The following is a 20,502-nucleotide window of genomic DNA, read 5'->3' as shown; positions in this document are numbered from 1 at the left end:
AAATCTCACACCATTTCAAAGGGCAATGGCTCAGCAGTGGCAAAACTCACCAGTCATGATCCCCCTAAGGGTCCCTACAATGCTAGAAAATTTGGTACTGCTGAGCCATTGCCCTTTGAAAAGATGTGAGATTTTGGAAAGTGAAATAGGGAGGCAATGAAATCCTATGGGGGATTTTACCAATTTTGGACCCCTGTAACTCTGGTTTGCAGAGATGTAGGGACCCCATCTTTGGAATCCAAGTCTAACAATATGTCTTCTACCTGCATGAGACATTTCGTGAGATTCAGACTTTGCTAACGGCCATTGCTGCGATTTATGTACGTCACCATCACTACCATTGAAATAGCCCAAATAAACAGGTTTTTGTGACCCTAGGCTATGACCTCTTCGGCCTAGGGGCCCGAAACTCACCAGTCATGTTCCCCCTAAGGGTCCCTACAATGCTAGAAAATTTGGTACTGCTGAGCCATTGCCCTTTGAAAAGATGTGAGATTTTGGAAAGTGAAATAGGGAGCCAATGAAATCCTATGGGGGATTTTACCAATTTTGGACCCCTGTAACTCTGGTTTGCAGAGATGTAGGGACCCCGTCTTTGGAATCCAAGTCTAACAATATGTCTTCTACCTGCATGAGACATTTCGTGAGATTCAGACTTTGCTAACGGCCATTGCTGCGATTTATGTACGTCACCATCACTACCATTGAAATAGCCCAAATAAACAGGTTTTTGTGACCCTAGGCTATGACCTCTTCGGCCTAGGGGCCTGAAACTCACCAGTCATGTTCCCCCTAAGGGTCCCTACAATGCTAGAAAATTTGCCACTGCTGAGTAATTGCCCTTTGAAAAGATGTGAGATTTTGGAACTGTAAATAGGAGGCCCAATGAAAGCCTATGGGGGATTTTACCAAATTTGGAGCCCTGTAACTCTGGTTTGCAGAGATGTAGGGAACCCATCTTTGGAGCCCAAGTCTAACAATATGTCTTCTACCTGCATGAGACATTTCGTGAGATTCAGACGTTGCTAACGGCCATTGCTGCGATTTATGTACGTCAGACTCGCCACCATTGAAATTGCCCAAATAAACAGGTTTTGTGACCCTAGGCTATGACCTCTTCGGCCTAGGACTGCATTGAACGCGACCCACGCATTGTGCGCATTCTGGACAACACCAATTACTGGGTTTATACCCTTCTGGATCCACGGTACAAACACAATGTTCCAAAACTGCTTGAAGAAAGAGCCAGACAGGTCAAAATGGAAGAATGCCAGCAGGCCCTTGTGGAGACTTTAGAGAGGAGATTGACATCCTCCCCCTCCTCTAGCCAGTTGTACGCCGACAGACTGACTTCCGCAAACCCAGGACGACCAGGAGGGCAGCAAACAACACAAGCCGCAGCTAGTGCCCAAAAGGGAATGGTATCGGCAGTGTCCTTGGAGTGGAAAAATTTTCTGACACCCATGCAGCAGCACACAGAACAGCAAGCGTGCAGATCCACCTCCAACACCGATCGCCTGGAGAAGATGGTCAAGGACTACATGTCAGATGGCGTAGCTGTGTTGAACAATCCATCTGCACCCTTCAACTATTGGGTATTGAAGCTAGACACCTGGCACAAACTGGCAATGTACGCAATAGAGGTGCTGGCTTGCCCGGCAGCCAGCGTTATGTCGGAACGCTGTTTCAGTGCTGCCGGAGGCATCGTCACAGATCGGCGGCGTATCCGCCTCTCCACAGAAAATGCAGACCGTCTGACTCAAATTAAAATGAATCAATCCTGGATTGGAAACGACTACGCAACACTCCCGGACCCCAACCAAGTAACATGAACAATGAACATCTGTGATGGGTTAGCGTTTCCGGTCCCTGTTTATTGAACCTCTCATCTGTATTACATTTATGACTGCATGGCGACAAAATGCAAATTGCTATCCGCACGCTTCTTGTCCTCATGCAAGGCCTGGGTTGTTGTGTCTCAAAGCGTGGCCTTCTCCTCCTGCGCCACCCTCCTCCTGTTCCATCACGTGTGCTGCTGCTGGGTTAGCGTTACCGGTCCCTTTTCCTGGAACCTCTTATATGTATTACATTTATGACTGCATGCCGACAAAAAGCATGTTACCTGTGCAAAGAAAACAGACATTTCCCGCATTTAAAAGACAGTTTTCCCTTTGAAACTTTAAAATCGATTTTCTCAAAAACTATAAGCTCTTTTTGCTAAATTTTTTTCCTCTTGTACCCACTCCCAAGGTGCACATACCCTGTAAATTTGGGGTATGTAGCATGTAAGGAGGCTTTACAAAGCACAAAAGTTCGGGTCCCCATTGACTTCCATTATGTTCGGAGTTCGGGTCGAACACCCGAACATCGCGGCCATGTTCGGCCTGTTCGGCCCGAACCCGAACATCTAGATGTTCGGCCAACACTAGCTCAGACTATCTTGCTGCTAATAGCAGACAATTACTTAAAAAAAGTCTGGTAAAAGTTTCTTGGATCACTTAAGCTTCCCATCGTTTTTTACTGCTCTCCAACCTTAGGAAAATCATACTTTTGTGAGCTGTGAATTCACCAGCAAAGAATGCTATTAGTGCTTCAAAAATATAAAAATGAGTGTATAGATGAGGAATGTTTTAGCATTTCCTATAAAAATGATTTCATGGCAAAAAAAATAAAATTGATGTTCTATTATTTAACCAGAAATATTTTACATTTTTAACATTAGAGGGAAATGCTGGACATCTTCTATAGAGATGGCCCGAACAGTTCGGCGGCAAGCAGTATTCTGCGAACAACGGCTGTTCGCATTTGCGGGGGACAGCGAACATTTGGTGTATTCGATTTGCCCCTGTACATTATCACTGAGCTAAACTTTGACCCCTTACCTCACAGCAGGCACATGGCAACCAATCAGCTAGCACCCCTTCCTGGACCCCCACCCCCTATCAAAAAGCAGTAGCGGTGGCCATATTGGATTAATTCTCTGCTGGCTGCAGACTGTTAGTGAAAGCAGGGTCAGACTTGCTGTAGATAGGTAGGGAAAGCATTAGCTAGGGCTGTGTTCTTGTTCTTCACTTGCTGTGAAAGCATCCCAAACAGCCCTTTTGAGAGCTAGCACATTTTTTTTTTTTGTTTGTATGTGACACTCACACCCAGAGCTGTGTTCACACTACTGCGGTAGCTACATTAAGTTGCACGCACAGTACAGCTTTAGTGCATTATTATTTCACTGTATTCTGATAGTACTAATGCATTTCTCTGTGTGAGACACTCCACAGCCCACTGACACCCAGAGCTGTGCATAATGTGATATCTGCCCTTTAGGGATTAAAACCTGACTTTGCGTCAACTCTGTAATTTTTGGTGGGACTTTTGGCTTGGATCCCACTCTGGCATGCCACAGTCCAGGTGTTAGACCCCTTGAAATAACTTTTCCATCACTTGTGTGGCCAGAAACAATCTTTGCAGGTTTGAAAATTCCTGCCCATTGAAGTCTATGGTTAGCCAGATTCTCCTGTTCACAAACATTTGCGGAAGTTCGCGTTCGCCGTTTACGAATGGAAAATTCTATGTTCGCGACATCTCTAATCTTCAGGGGAATTAAGACCTATGTAGATATCTATAACATCTTTACATATTTGGATGTCCCTTCTGGTGTGCACAGTACATGAGTACTGGTGGACTGCGGCCGCACTGCCAGCTGCTATCTAGTGTCATTCTCTCCTCTACTGCCTCCTATAGCATGAAGATTTTATTTTACTATGCATGTCACTGTTAAAAATACAGTGTATGTAAATATATGTTAAAGAGCTTAAAGCAAACCAGAAGTGAAAAAAAACTTGTGAAATAAAAGAAGAAGTGAAACCCAAACTTAAAAGGCTAGGTCTGCTGTTTAAAATTTGCTAAATCATAGACATTTTTGTAAAGGTTATTTGTATTTATGGGAGGTGAATATCATCCGTGATTAAACACATCACTAGATAAGAAGCCTTCAGGATATAATGACAAAAGTTTACACGCAACATAAAAGTCGAGTACAGTGGAACCTTGGTTAGCGAGCATAATTTGTTTCTGAAACATGCTTGTAATACAAAGCACTTGTATATCAAAGCAAATTTCCCTGTAAGGATAATGGAAACTCACGTGATTTGCTTTGCAATCTAAAAACAGTTATAGAAGAATATTCGATACAAAGTCCTGTTCTGTATAAAGTAAAAATGTAAACAAGGTATTCACTATAATGATTAGCATCCTTGCCATCTGGTGGCTCAGCCCAACCTTTTTTTGTGTGGATTTAATTCGCTTCAGAATAGGCTTCAAGATCCAATATTTGGTAAACAAATCTATGCACAAGTCTTGCCTGACCTACATCTCTGACCTGGTCAGCAGATACACACCTGGCCGCACACTTCGCTCCTTCAACAACCTCCTCCTAACCACCCCACGCATCTCGCACTACCATGCTTGACTACAGGACTTCACTAGAGCTGCCTCCATCCTGTGGAACTCTCTTTCACTGCCCATCAGGCTTGCCCCCTCCTTAAACACCTTCAAAAAATCTACATCACCTCGCCTACATCACCTCGATGCTGCACTAACTCTCGCTGCTGAGAACTTCTTGATGCACCCCCTCCTTTTTTTTATCACCACCCCTCCCTCTAGTAAGCCTTTTGCAGGGCCCTCTCCCCTTGTGTATCATACTTGATTGTACACCCTACCAACAATACTGTATGTGAACTTGTATTATTAGCACTACCTCTCCAGTGTATGATCTGGCATTGTATTACTTACTACCTGTATGGTGTTGTGTATCTTATTTTTTTTATTACCTGTATTGTTTGTATTACCTGTATCTATTGCCTATTACCTGTATTGTGCTGTCGGTCACCCCTGTTATCATAGTCTGCAATCCTTTGTATTGTACAGCGCTGCATAATATGTTGGCGCTATATACAGTAAATCCAATAAATAATAATAACAAGGAACTTATCCAATGACTATTACTTTTGCCTACTCTTGAAAATGTCACAGTCATGTGACTTTGTGCAGTCCCTACACTCAGATTAAGTACGGTTTAGTACTGCAGTTCCTGCAGCCTCAAAGGGAGAAGAACCAAGTTGTGATGATGTGAGACATATACATGTTTTTTTGCTTGTATATCAAGTTACAATTTAACAATTTTTTTTTCTGCTGGTACATTCTCAAACCAACTTACTCTCAATCCAAGGGTTTACTATACTTGTCTGGTAAACTTGTCTGAGACTTTAAAGGCTTTATCTCCTACCAAAGGCTTTGATTCCCTCCCTCCTCCATGCTCACTTTTTATTGTTATTGTACCTGCAGACACTTGGGAGCCATTACTCACTAAAGCTATGGCATTATTTATTTACATTCAGCGTCTCTACTAGGGAAGGTCATAAATGGCGATTTCCGATTCAGCAGAAATTTCGATTTCCGCCAATGACATTTTTTTGCATTCTCTGATTGATCAAATACTTCTGAGTTGACTCTGCTTTCATTGATTGGTCCAATTCGTCTGAGTTCTGTGATTGAACTAAAATTACCAAGTTGTGTTAATGCAATATCTTTGCAGAAATTCGATTTCCATTTTCTGATTTCCAAGGAGTCTTTTTTTAGTAATTTCTTGCATTTTCCAATTGGCCAAATACTTCTGAATTTTTCTCTGTATTATCTGATTGGTCCAATGCTTCAGAGTGCTATATGACGAGGCTAAAATGACTGAGTTGCGGTAATGCAGTATTTTTGTAGAAATCCAATTTCCATTTTTCAATTTCCGAGTTCCGGTCGGAAATGCCAATTTCCGAGCGGAAGGAATACGAATGAACATCCCTAGTAGTGTTGGGCGAACAGTGTTCGCCACTGTCGGGTTCTGCAGAACATCACCCTGTTCGGGTGATGTTCGAGTTCGGCCGAACACCTGACGGTGCTCGGCCAAACCGTTCGGCCACATGGCCGAACTAAGAGCGCATGGCCGAACGTTCCCCGAACGTTCGGCTAGCGCTGTGATTGGCCGAACGGGTCACGTGGTTCGGGCCCGAACGCGCTCTGATTGGCCGAACGGTCACGTGGTTCGGGTAAATAAATACCCGAACCACGTCATATCTCCGCCATTTCTCTGTGGGTTTAGCTTTGGGTAGGCAGGCAGGGTAGTTCGCTCTCCAGCCACGCTAGCCAGGGTCCCTAGCGTGTCATTCATTGTGTGTCGCTGCTGGGAACAGTAGTACACCGCTCGCTCAGCCACACTATATATAGCATTGTTTACTGCCACTGTGTACCTCGCTCAGCCACGCTATATATAGCATTGTGTTTTCTGACACTCTGTGTACACGGCTTAGCCTGACTAATATAGCATTGTGTGTACTGCCACTGTGCACCTCGCTCAGCCACGCTATATATAGCATTGTGTTTTCTGACACTCTGTGTACACGGCTTAGCCTGACTAATATAGCATTGTGTGTACTGCCACTGTGCACCTCGCTCAGCCACGCTATATATAGCATTGTGTTTTCTGACACTCTGTGTACACGGCTTAGCCTGACTAATATAGCATTGTGTGTACTGCCACTGTGCACCTCGCTCAGCCACGCTATATATAGCATTGTGTTTTCTGACACTCTGTGTACACGGCTTAGCCTGGCTATATAGCATTGTGTGTACTGCCACTGTGCACCTCGCTCAGCCACGCTATATATAGCATTGTGTTTTCTGACACTCTGTGTACATGGCTTAGCCTGACTATATAGCATTGTGTGTACTGCCACTGTGCACCTCGCTCAGCCACGCTATATATAGCATTGTGTTTTCTGACACTCTGTGTACACGTCTTAGCCTGACTATATAGCATTGTGTGTACTGCCACTGTGCACCTCGCTCAGCCACGCTATATATAGCATTGTGTTTACTGCCACTCTGTGTACACCGCTCAGCCAGACTATATACCGTTGTTTACTGACACTCTGTGTACACCGCTCAGCCAGACTATATACCATTGTTTACTGACACTCTGTGTACACCGCTCAGCCAGACTATATACCATTGTTTACTGACACTCTGTGTACACCGCTCAGCCAGACTATATACCATTGTTTACTGACACCCTGTGTACACCGCTCAGCCAGACTATATTGCATTGTTTACTGACACTCTGTGTACACGGCTTAGCCAGACTATATACCATTGTTTACTGACACTCTGTGTACACCGCTCAGCCAGACTATATACCATTGTTTACTGACACTCTGTGTACACCGCTCAGCCAGACTATATACCATTGTTTACTGACACCCTGTGTACACCGCTCAGCCAGACTATATTGCATTGTTAACTGACACTCTGTGTACACGGCTTAGCCAGACTATATACCATTGTTTACTGACACTCTGTGTACACCGCTCAGCCAGACTATATACCATTGTTTACTGACACTCTGTGTACACCGCTCAGCCAGACTATATACTATTGTTTACTGACACCCTGTGTACACCGCTCAGCCAGACTATATTGCATTGTTTACTGACACTCTGTGTACACGGCTCAGCCAGACTATATACCATTGTTTACTGACACTCTGTGTACACTGCTCAGCCAGACTATATACCATTGTTTACTGCCACTCTGATTCTGCTGGGAACAGTAGTACACCGCTCGCTCAGCCAGACTATATAGCATTGTGTTTACTGCCACTCTGTGTACACCGCTCAGCCACACTATATAGCATTGCGTACTCTGCCAGTCAGTGTGTATATTGCTGGGATCAGTAATACTCCACTCACCGTCAACCACTATATGAGCTCAACATGAGTTCCCCAGAGACCTCCGCTGTGAGCAGTACTCCCAACAACAGCAACAGCCAACGCCCCACGCAAGCTATAACATCCACCCCAGCAGCCAGTGGTCAGCAGCAGCCCTCCCCGGAGGAGAACGTTGTGTCCATCGGTCCGTCGCCAGAGCGATTAATGAGGGCTGCCATTGAGGAGATGATGGGGCCTGATGTGGAGGAGGAGGTCTGGCTCAGGCCAGCATCCCAAGTTAATGTTGAGGACGATGAGGGGTCTGTGTCTGGGGATGTTGGGGTGGCAGAGGTGGTGGGTGGGTCAGACTCAGGAGAAGAGTTGTATGATGAGGATGATGATCGGGACCATCTGTATGTGCCTCAGAGTCCGACCCTGGAAAACATGTTGTATCGTGTGTTTAGGTACTAAAATCTGCGTTCCCAGTAGTGTTGGGCGAACAGTGTTTGCCACTGTTCGGGTTCTGCAGAACATCACCCTGTTCGGGGTGACTATATAGCAGACTATATAGCATTGTGTTTAATGCCACTCTGTGTACACGGCTCAGCCACACTATATAGCATTGTGTTTACTTCCACTCTGTGTCTGCTGGGAACAGTAGTACACCGCTCACCCGCCACTGTATAGCATTGTGCTCTGTGTCGCTGCTGGCAATAGTGGTACACCGCTCACCCACCACTGTATAGCATTTCTGTACTGCCACTGTACTGCTGCCAGTCAGCGTGTACTTTAAGGATAAGTGAAATGAGGAAGAAATCCGGTGAAAGAGGGAGGGGCAAGGGAAGAGGTGTTTCCCCTGACGGTTCACGTACAGGCCACAGGGGAGCACCCAAGAAAACCCACTCAATACCGCCCATGTTGTCCAGGACAACAACCCTCACAGATCCAAAAGAACAGGACCAGATAATTACTTGGATGACCTCTCAAGCGTCCAGCAGTGGGTTAAGCAGCACCAGCACATCACGCACGAGGTCCGAGTCCTCAGCCAGTTACAAGGAGCCAGTGGGCACAAAGCTGACACAACCGGCAGCGACACCACGCACACAACTGCCAGATAACCAGACGACGTTGGAGTGAGCTGCGCAGAGGTTGTTCTGGGGAGCTCTACTCCACGGCGGCGGCCCCCCACAATGACATATGACGAGTTTGAGGAGATGGAAGAGGAGGGTATGGACAATGTGGACATAGACCCAGATTTTGTTTGTGAACGAGAACATCGCCGTCGTAGCAGCAGCACAGATGAGTCTGTTGAGGAACCCACTGCTGCACGAGTTCGCCTTGTGCCACAAGGTAGGCGGCGCGCAATTTCAGGCACCGCAAGCATGGAAGTTCAAGTGAGAGGCAAAAGAGGCGCAAACAGAAATCGCCAGCAAGGCAGGTGCTCCAAAGTCTGGGCTTTCTTTGAAGACTGCACTGAGGATGTTACCATGGCGATTTGCAAGGTGTGCAAGACCCGCCTGAGCAGGGGGAAAAGTATTAACAACCTCTCCACCACCAGCATGAGCCGCCACATTCTATCCAAACATCCCACTCTGTGGGCAAACGCGGCAGGACAGGGTACCACCAGCAACACTGCCTCCCTTGGGTTCACCAGACTCACCACCAGACCCGCCTCAGCAGCAGCAGTAGCCCAGCCATTGCGTGGTTCACAACATTCACAAACATCAGACGATGCTGACACTGTCCGGACTAGTGCTCTTGAGGTCTCCCAGTGTTCATCAAACACAACAACCAAAAGCCCTTCGGTGTGCAGCCCTACGGTTGAGTTGTCTGTCTCTGAGATGTTTGAGCGCAAGAGGAAATTGCCAGCAAATGACCCCCGGGCCGTGGCAGTAACAGCCAGCCAGCATAGCCAAGCTTCTGGCCTGCGAAATGCTGCCATATCGAGTGGTGGAGACAAACAGCTTCAAGGGCATGATGTCAGTGGCCATCCCACGTTACGTGGTTCCCAGCAGTGCCTGAGTTGCATGAGCACGTGGTCAGCAAAATAACCCGAAGCTTGAAGAATGCCGTTGCCTGCAAGGTTCACCTCACCACTGACACCTGGACGAGTGCGTTCGGCCAGGGTCTATACATCTCCCTTACCGCGCACTGGGTGAACCTTGTGGAGCCTGGCAGCGATTCCTCACCTGCTACGGCGCGGGTGTTGCCCACGCCGCAAACAGCTGCACCGCCGTCCCTCCCACTGGATAACAACAGCAGCACCTACCTCTCTGACTCCTTCTCCTCCAACGCATCTCAAAGCTGTACCTCATCCGGAAACGCTAACCCAGCACCAGCAGCAGTAGGATCGTGGAAGCAGTGCAGCACAGCTGTTGGCATGCGTCAGCAAGCGTTGCTGAAGCTGATCTGCCTTGGGGATAAGCAGCACACAGGGGAGGAAATTTGGAGGGGAATAAAGGAACAGACGGATTTGTGGCTGGCACCGCTGGACCTGAAACCGGGCATGAAGCTAGACACCTGGCACGAACTGGCAATGTACGCAATAGAGGTGCTGGCTTGCCCGGCAGCCAGCGTTATGTCGGAACGCTGTTTCAGTGCTGCCGGAGGCATCGTCACAGATCGGCGTATCCGCCTCTCCACAGAAAATGCAGACCGTCTGACTCAAATTAAAATGAATCAATCCTGGATTGGAAATGACTACGCAACACTCCAGGACCCCAACCAAGTAACATGACCAATGAACATCTGGGATGGTGTAGCGTTTCCGGTCCCTGTTTATTGAACCTCTCATCTGTATTACATTTATGACTGCATGGCGGCAAAAAGCATTGCTGCTATATCCGCACGCTTTTTGTCCTCATGCAAGGCCTGGGTTGTTGTGTCTCAAAAAGCATGGCCTTCTCCTCCTGCGCCTGCTCCTGTTCCATCACGTCTGCTGCTGCTGGGTTAGCGTTGCCGCGTGGTCCCTGTTTATTGAACCACTTATTTTTATTACATTTATGACTGCATGGCGGTACAAAGCATGCTATCCGCACGCTTTTTGTCCTCATGCAAGGCCTGGGTTGTTGTGTCTCACAAAGCGTGGCCTTCTCCTCCTGCGCCTCCTCCTGTTCCATCACGTCTGCTGCTGCTGGGTTAGCGTTGCCGCGTGGTCCCTGTTTATTGAACCACTTATCTTTATTACATTTATGACTGCATGGCGGTACAAAGCATGCTATCCGCACGCTTTTTGTCCTCATGCAAGGCCTGGGTTGTTGTGTCTCACAAAGCGTGGCCTTCTCCTCCTGTGCCTCCTCCTGTTCCATCACGTCTGCTGCTGCTGGGTTAGCGTTGCCGCGTGGTCCCTGTTTATTGAACCACTTATCTTTATTACATTTATGACTGCATGGCGGTACAAAGCATGCTATCCGCACGCTTTTTGTCCTCATGCAAGGCCTGGGTTGTTGTGTCTCACAAAGCGTGGCCTTCTCCTCCTGCGCCTCCTCCTGTTCCATCACGTCTGCTGCTGCTGGGTTAGCGTTGCCGCGTGGTCCCTGTTTATTGAACCACTTATCTTTATTACATTTATGACTGCATGGCGGTACAAAGCATGCTATCCGCACGCTTTTTGTCCTTATGCAAGGCCTGGGTTGTTGTGTCTCACAAAGCGTGGCCTTCTCCTCCTGCGCCTCCTCCTGTTCCATCACGTCTGCTGCTGCTGGGTTAGCGTTGCCGCGTGGTCCCTGTTTATTGAACCACTTATCTTTATTACATTTATGACTGCATGGCGGTACAAAGCATGCTATCCGCACGCTTCTTGTCCTCATGCAAGGCCTGGGTTGTTGTGTCTCACAAAGCGTGGCCTTCTCCTCCTGCGCCTCCTCCTGTTCCATCACGTCTGCTGCTGCTGGGTTAGCGTTGCCGCGTGGTCCCTGTTTATTGAACCACTTATTTTTATTACATTTATGACTGCATGGCGGTACAAAGCATGCTATCCGCATGCTTCTTGTCCTCATGCAAGGCCTGGGTTGTTGTGTCTCAAAGCGTGGCCTTCTCCTCCTGCGCCTCCTCCTGTTCCATCACGTGTGCTGCTGCTGGTGCTGGGTTAGCGTTACCGGTCCCTTTTCGTGGAACCTCTTCTCTGTATTACATTTATGACTGCATGGCGAAAAAAAGCATGTTACCTGTGCAAAGAAACATGACATTTTCCACATTTAAAAGACAGTTTTTCCTTTGAAACTTTACAATCAATTTTCTCAAAAACTATAAGCTCTTTTTGCAAAAAAAATTTTCCTCTTGTACCCACTCCCAAGGTGCACATGCCCTGTAAATTTGGGGTATGTAGCATGTAAGGAGGCTTTACAAAGCACAAAAGTTCGGGTCCCCATTGACTTCCATTATGTTCGGAGTTCGGCTCGAACACCCGAACATCGCGGCCATGTTCGGCCTGTTCGGCCCGAACCCGAACATCTAGATGTTCGCCCAACACTAATCCCTAGTTCCTCTACTCCCTCCTGCTACTAGATGGCTAATAGAAGGCTTCTCTTTGTTTTCTCAAGTATATTTGTAATGACTCTGTTTTAACTAATATTAAGTTCAAATGCATTCATTTTAGGTGGCGGCAGCAGATCCACAAAAAAAGATAAAAAGAGAAGAACAAGTTCATACGGAGCGTGCCTATGGTGGGAATCAAAATCAAGTCCCAGCACTGCGAGTTTTACCACTTTGAATCCTGCAGGATCACAGACGTTCTTTAATGAGTCTAAGTCCATATTCTTGTTTTAACAGAACCATGATATCATAAGTTCTATAGTTTTTAATAAATTGTGCTACTTTCAAGAAAAGCATATATTTTTAGCACTAATGAGCCTTCTAATTGGTCTTAGTGGAGTAAGAAACTTTGCTGAATTTCCTTCATGAAGCCTGATCAATAGTAAAGCGCAAAATTGATCCACAAATACTCTTTCAAGGCAATTAAATGCAGCTAATTACTGTATTTTCTCCCAATATTTATCAGAACACAGAGTAACGAGGGCAGCAAATGGTGCATGTAACATGATCTTGCCCTAACAGAACACGCAAAGAAATCATTTGTGTAAATCAAAAGGATTAATATACTTTATTTTCGTTAATAGGTATTTTACAAGGAAGAAAGCTATAATCTGATGACTACACAAAGTAAACTGTTTACACAATTGTAGATGTTTTTTTTCAGGTCCATGATGTGCTATGAGTGTGTACATGTATCCGAAGACATAACAACAAAAGTTGTTTAGGTGATACCTTTAATGACTAACTCTGATCCAGTTCTGAAACATAACTGAACAAGAAACTTAAAGTTTCGAAAGCTTGCAAAAAAATCCTGTGTACATGTAGTTTCTTTGTTCTTTTCAGTTAAGGCATTTCTGAAGTGACTGGCATATGACATGGTACATATTCTCAATGCAGCAGCAAAACTGCTGTGCACAGGACTGTGCAAAACTTACTTGGGTACTGCTCACTATGCTACTTGTTTATCACCCTGGCAGCATGCGGGTTAGTAACATGGTTTTCACTTATCTCTCAACATATGCTATGTACCTCTCAGTTGAATGAGTTAAAAAAAGGTACAAGCATGGCAGGATAGACTGAGTATGGAATTTCTCAAGGTTAGCCACTCACTGAGGGAGTTAAATTGGATCCAAGATAAACTTTTACTCATAGCATAGTTGTGTTCCCTTCATATAGTTTATAAGGCATTCTTCAAGCCAAATACTTTTTCTGTTGTTTTTGTTTTAATACTCAAATTCCCTATAAACTAAACAAGCCTCACCCACAGCTCCTTTTGTGCCTTGGCACTCTTAGAGCAATGTAGCAAGGGCTTATGGGAGCTCAGTCTGCGCACGAGGAGGAGGTATTACTAACCATAGATTTCAGAGGCAAAGGGGAGGAGGGAGCAGGAGAGGGGATTGAGCTGAGGGCTGGAGATGCTATCAGCTTGCCTGTGTAATGTGACAAGCAGAACATGGCTTCTGTCATTGTATCACAGGATGAAATAATCATATACAGTCGAAGCTGTTTGCAGCTAGATTTGCTGTTCAAACTATCTAAACTTTAGATAAGATATATAGACAAGTTACTTGTTATAGTTCGTTTTTCACCTCAGATCCACTTTAAGATTAGGCACCCTATGTGGGGGTTAAGATTAGGACACATGAGGGGATAAGGTTAGACACCACCAGAGGAAATTAAAGTCAGGCACCACCAAGGTGGTGGGGGGAGTTAAGGTTAGGCACCACCAGGGGAAGTTAAGGTAAGGCTCCACCTTAGTGGGGAATCTGTGTGAGAGTTGGAAAAGGTTGAGTCATAGTAAAATATTTTACTATATGTAATGATTGGTATCAGCATGCAGAGAGAATCTGATTATTGGTGATCTGCAGTATCACCAAGAATGCAGATATATACCTGATTATTGATGATCTGCAGAATCACTGATAATACAGATGTATTGCTAACCTCTGGACACCTATTGGTATGTGAGTGTTTGGTGCAACAGTAGTACTTTGAGTAATGCACCTGCTGAGCAGGTGATAATGGGCAGTAAAGAGACACTGCTCTGAGAGCACAGGAACCTTCCAGCAGCCTGAGACTCCTCAAGGGGTGGAGTCAGGCTGAAGACAGGGAAGGCCAGAGAGTGAGTGACACCTGAAGGTGGATGTCACTATCCGGTCTGGAGACTATCTCTTAATAGGAGAGATAGCTCTCGAGGTCGGGCTCGCCAGGTCGGCAACTCACTGACAGATAAGTACAAAGACAGAAGGCTGATTCGGTATCCAAGGCAAAGCAGGGTCTGGCAACAGAATAACAGATATGCGAGGTACCGAATCAGAAGACAGAGGAGTAGTCAGAAAAGCAATAAGTCATAACAGATATCAAACAATGCCTAGTCTGGGTGCGAGGTCCGTGGTCTCAGTACCCTGGAACTAGTCTGAAGAATAACACAGATGGTAATAAAGTTCCCTAGTCTGGGTACGGGGTCCGTGGTCTGAGCACCCTGGAACTAGTCTGGAGTATAACACAAATGATAGTACAGTTCCCTAAGCTGAGTGTGAGGTCCTTGGTCTCTACACCCTGGAACTAGTCTGAGCATAAACAGAATAACAGTTAAAGTAATCTGGCTAAGTGTTAATTCCCAGGTCCACCTGGTTCAAACACACTGTAGGATCTGATTGAGGTCTGAGTGCTTCCACGTAGTGATCGCAACGGCAGACAACTTGCAACTGGCCAGCAGAAACTATATATGGAGTAGTGCTCTCCAGCACCACCCCTAATTGCTCAACCAATAGTATCCTGCTCAGGAGTCAGCTGATTGGCGTAGTCAGCTGACTCTCCCTGCCTAGTATAAGAATTCTGCCTCTCAGCGCACATGCGTGTATTCCTAAGCCTGTGTGCACTAACAGACCCAGCCACACCAGACACACGCTGCCGCGTGCAAACCAGACTGGACACAGAACCAGCTGCCTGACTGTTGTTGTATGCGGCGGCTTTCCGCCCTGCCACTAGACACACGCTTCCGCGTGCAAACCGCCGCGCTGGACGCGGAATCAGCCGCCTCCTCAGTAGCACACGCGGCGGCTTTTCCGCTATCTCTCACACTATATCAATGAAGAAGTAGAATATCATTACATTTGGCAATATTTTACTACCTGTTATTTCCTGTGCCCTTTTCAAGGGGCACCTTTATTAAATGCATGCCCTGACTGCAGCACTGGTAAAACTGTTGTGCACTCCTTGCCTATAGCAATTTTAGCGCTGCATAGTGAATATGCCCCATGATGAGATAATCATATACATACAGGACCAATCCTACTTAAAACTTGCCTCTGTTCCCTTTTTGTTTTTTGGTTTTGTTTTTTTCATTGCAAGGGTTAATAATCAGTGATATATCTCTGCAGTCACAACCAGGTGGACTGTAATACCAGCTTTCCTGTGAACTAATCAGAGGCCATAACATTTCTGTGTGGCTATGCAAAACACTATATAACAGGAGTTGTCATTTCCCTGTTTGTGAATAAACCAACTTTAACAACATACTGACATGGCTGCTGTTTAAACTCCAAAACCACATGTATAGCTCTTTAAAAAAGCTAAGAATTAGGGGCTCCATGAAAGTTCTTTTTAGGATTTTTTCTACAGACACAAATATTGATCTCATCAGTTTATTTTCACTTCAGGTTTGCATTTAGTTGTGATATTTGTCTATGTGTCTTGGCCACTGAATTGTCAAGCAAAGGAAGAAATCAAATAAATTATATCAACATGTGGATTTGTGCAATTCTAATAATTTAATTGTATCACTAATACTTTAAGCATGCCTAAAATGGTTAAAGGGAACCTGAGGAAAGAGGGATATGAAGGCTGCCATATTTATTTACTTTTAAACAATACCAGTTGCCTGGAAGTCCTCCTGATCCTGTGTCCCTAATACTTTTAGAAGCAAAGAGTAGAAAAAGCTGGGTCTCCGCCTGGATTTTGCAATATTAGCTTACCGTAATTTATTAGTGGTAACATAGCCACAGAAAGCACAACGTTTCGGCACACAGGCCTTTGTCAAATGCATTTGACAAAGGCCTATGTGCCGAAACTTTGTGCTTTCTGTGGCTATGTAACAAGTACCACTAATAAATTAAGATAATATTGCAAAATCCAGGTGGAGACTCAGCTTTTTCTAATTTTTGCTTCTGACTGTACACCCCTGTGTTATCCGGGTGTATGCTGGTTGACTCCCTGGTGCTATGACTGTCAGTAGTTGGAACTCTGGGGCAATACTTTTTCATTTTTTTAATACTTTTATCCATAGACCCTGAACAAGCATATGTAGATCAGGTACTCTGACTGCTTTTACTGGATTAGCTATATGCATGTTCCAGGGTTTTGACTCAGACACTACTTATGGAATAAGATCAATAGGACTACCAGGCAACTGGCATTGTTTATATGGAAATAAATATGGCAGCCTCCGTATCCCTGTCTCCTCGGGTTTCCGTTAAAAAAGTTAGATACAGTACTCACCTCGGTAGTGGGAAGCCTCTAGATAGTAACATAAAAATAGAGTTTAAATGGGCACTACAGCGAAAACTGTAAAATTTAAAATATGTGCAAACATAATACAGAAAAGAAGTACAGTACATTTTTTTCCAGAGTAAAATGAGCCATACATTACTTTTCTCCTATGTTGCTGTCACTTACAGTAGGTAGTAGAAATCTGACAGGACTGACAGGTTTTGGACTAGTCCATCTCTTTATAGGGGATTCTCAGGGATATATTTATTTTCAAAAGCACTTGGTGAATGGCAGTTGCTCTGTCCAACTGCCAAAAAACTGTGTAGCGAGCAGGGAAGCTGGCCAGCATCTTTGTATAAATCCTTTTTAGGGAATATCTTTATAAAGAATAAAAGCTTTGCTGAGAATCCCCTATGAAAAGATGTACTAGTCCAAAACCTGTCACTTCTGTCAGATTTCTACTGCCTACTGTAAGTAACAGCATTATAGGAGAAAAGTAATTTATGGCTCATTTTACTCTGGAAAAATGTACTTCTTATTTGTATATGCTTGCACATATTTTAAATTTTACAGTTTTTCGCTGTAGTGCCCCTTTAAGTATTTCTGTATTATGTTTTCAACAACTGAACTCAGAGGTCCTGTCCTGTGGGCTATAGAGAAACGTTTCTTTGTATTTGCATATTCAAAGTCTTGTACCTCAGCCTTGTAAAATACCATTTGTAGCTTCTAACTTTGTCTTCTTTTATTGTTTAGTGATAAGGATGGGATCAATTAAAAAATCTGGCTAAGAAATGAACCAGTGGATAGATGGTAATTCTTTTTTTTTAATTATTATTACTTTACTTCCTTTAAGATATGCATGCAGTTTTGTCCAGTCTGTTGAGACTCATACAAATTATTAAAAGCATCTGCCTGCAATTCTGAATTGAGTGACCCTCTGCAGACACTTAAATCCTTAAATCTCCATGCAGATATTCAAGAAAATTAAAAATTTAGATTTTTATCCTCACTGCTGTTCAGCTGGAGCCACTGGGGGGAAAAAAGGTGATCCAGCAAACCTGATCTGTATGTATTAAAAACTGCCTGCTATAAGGTGGAACCCCTAGAGAGAGCTTTTGAAAGATAACGATTCTGAGATTGCAGTCATATAATAGCCCATTGTGAGAACTTAACTTTTTAAAAATAAAACATTTAATTTTTCGGACATCCTGGACTTATTAAAAAGTTCTTATTGTAGGTGTTTGCAAAGACTGTAGGCGTACTGTAACCAGGTTACTAATGTCTCAGCTATGGTTTAATATTGTCCATTCAGGCTACTTGCACACCAAGACGTTGCGTTAGGTGCCACGTTAAGGTCGCATAACGTGCACCTAACACAACGTATGGTGCTGCAAGAAAGGACGGTAGAGTGAGCCGCGTTAGACGGCTCTATCCATATAAGGTCTCCCAGAGTGGCGCTGATTGGCCGGCGGGACCACGTGATGCGGAGCGAGACACTCCGCATCACGTGGTCCCGCCGGCCAATCAGCTGCCGCCAGTGCAGTGAATATTAAGTAGCCATGTGCGCGGCTACTGTAGCTGGCTCTCCCCGCCTCCTCTTTGCCCCCCACTGAGCATGTGCAAACAGTCTAATGCGGCTATAGCCGCTCTAACGCCGTAGCATGCTGCACGTTCCGGACAACGTGTAGCGTTACATGTAACGCAACGTGGGCTGTGTGAACAGCCCACTTGTGTTACATTGCTGTGCGTTGGGGGAGCGTTACAGGCGCACTAACATGCGCCTGTAACGTCCCTGTGTGTAAGCAGCCTTACTGTTTGGTTTTTATAAATCCAGGCAGCTTTACAGAATCACTAAGGGCCCAGACACACTAGGTTTGCTGCAGGACCATTTTCCTGGAGCTGGCAGTCATGGACCAACACAGACATGTTTAAAGAGGAACTGTATGGAAAATAAAATAATACATACAATTGTTTATTTTTTTAAATATTCATTTATAGTCAATGTTTACCCATTGTAAAAGCTTTCATTTCCTTGATTTACATTCTGAAATGTATTACAGGTGGCAACATCTTCAGTCCTGCCAGGTGATCTCTACAGAATATTCGTTTTCTGAGAGTTTTATGCACAGAGGGAGATATTGCTTGCTTGGCAGTTTGAAGCAGCTCTTACTCTTCATAAGGCACTAAGGTTCACAGATAGAAAACTGTCAGGGCCATGATGGGAGCGGTTTCACCACCATATTAGCCACACAGATGTACCTGATAATCAATTTGAGAAAAGATAAAGATTTCTCATGGGAAAGGAGGTCTCGGCTACTGGTCGGGATGAAATTCAATCCTCTTTAAAAGAAACCTGAGACAATGAGGATAGAAGAATGTATACTTTTCTCGAGCCCCATGAATTTTGAAAACAAAATTACATTTTTCACATGTTGAAAAAAATGTCCTTTATAGGATCACCACAAAAGAGGTTGCATAACTCATGAAAGCCCTCTATGGACATTACCATCACTGCTGTCCTAGTGTTTGGCATCCTCCATTCGTATTTGTAGACCCAACATTGCTCTAACAGCATCTGACATCTACAACAACTACACAAACCTAAGATTTATATCCTATAGTGAATGGGATTTCTGAGAACCTTTAGTGATATATTATGCTAAAATAAATGGGATTTCTGTACTTAGAATGATTGCAGCACATTTCGTTTCTCCCTTCTGGACAGTTCTGATTGTCTATTAAGGCCCTGTGCAAAGGACGGCTCTCAGAAGGACCTAATGCCTCTGATTGACAGGCTTGGATGTAAAAAAGGTCGCCTATTGCCCAGAACTTACAGTTTAGCTCTGGTCAGTAAGTGCCTTCATTAACATTAAAGCATAGACAATCAGAGACTTTGTGTATCTCTTTGAGTTTATAAACAGTATTCAGCTGCTCGGGGGTTAGTTAGAAGGAGAGGTTTGGTGCAACCATTCCAATCTCAGCATCTACTTCATTAAAAAGAATCAGATCAGAACTGTTTCTTATGATTAATGATGAGCCAGGATGCGTAAAGAATCTCAATTCCAGGTGGTGGTGGCGTGGGCCACAGCAGAGAGCGTTAACTGATATATGTTGCCACCTCTTTTAAATGCGCTGCATGCTACTCTCCATCTTCTTCCCAACACTTCTGCTTTCACAGGCAAAAGTTTGCCTGTGAAAACAGAAGTGTAACGATCGGTGTAACACAGAGAGAATCTGATTACCGGTGATCTGCAGTATCACCGAGAATACAGATATATACCCGATTATAGATGATCTGCAGTATCACCGATAATCAGATATATCTCTAACCTCTGGACACCTGAGTGAGTGTTTGGTGCAACAGTAATACTTTGAGTAAAGCACCCGTACAGGGGGTGCAAGGCAGTAGGAGGTACGGCCTAGAGAACAGCTTCCTTCCTATGGCCTGAGGCTCCCCAAGGGGCGGAGCCAGGCAGAGAGTGGGAAGGACCAGAGAGTGAGTGACACCCGAGGTGAAGTGTCACTGACAGGTCTGTGAACTATCTCCCAACAGGGGAGGTCGGACAGGCCAAGTCGGCAACAGACAGACAGATCAGGTACAAAGACAGGAGACAGAAACGGAATCCAAGGACAAGCAGAGTTTGGCAACAGAGTATCAGAAATAGCGAAGTACCAATTCAGAGATCAAGAGAGTGGTCAGGAAAGCAGGTAGTCATAACAGATATAAACA

General features: G+C 44.9%; 1 long non-coding RNA gene across 2 annotated transcripts in view; it reads left to right on the top strand.

Annotated features, from left to right (window-relative positions):
- The window catches only part of LOC137570471 (uncharacterized), a 32,908-nt gene extending 13,471 nt beyond the window's left edge, over nt 1-19,437 (top strand). The window contains exons 1-3 of one of the 2 annotated variants that reach the window (XR_011031059.1): nt 17,034-17,242; nt 17,526-17,582; nt 18,833-19,437. This is a non-coding gene — a long non-coding RNA (uncharacterized lncRNA). Of the gene's footprint in view, nt 1-17,033; nt 17,243-17,525; nt 17,583-18,832 lie in introns of those variants that run through there. The other variant, XR_011031060.1, reaches the window with a different exon arrangement.
- Nucleotides 19,438-20,502: the final 1,065 nt, after the last annotated feature.

Source organism: Hyperolius riggenbachi, chromosome 4 (assembly GCF_040937935.1).
Source record: "Hyperolius riggenbachi isolate aHypRig1 chromosome 4, aHypRig1.pri, whole genome shotgun sequence".
NCBI lineage: Eukaryota > Metazoa > Chordata > Amphibia > Anura > Hyperoliidae > Hyperolius > Hyperolius riggenbachi.
The sequence above is the reverse complement of the archived record's forward strand: the minus strand, read 5'-3'. Positions and strand labels throughout refer to the sequence as shown.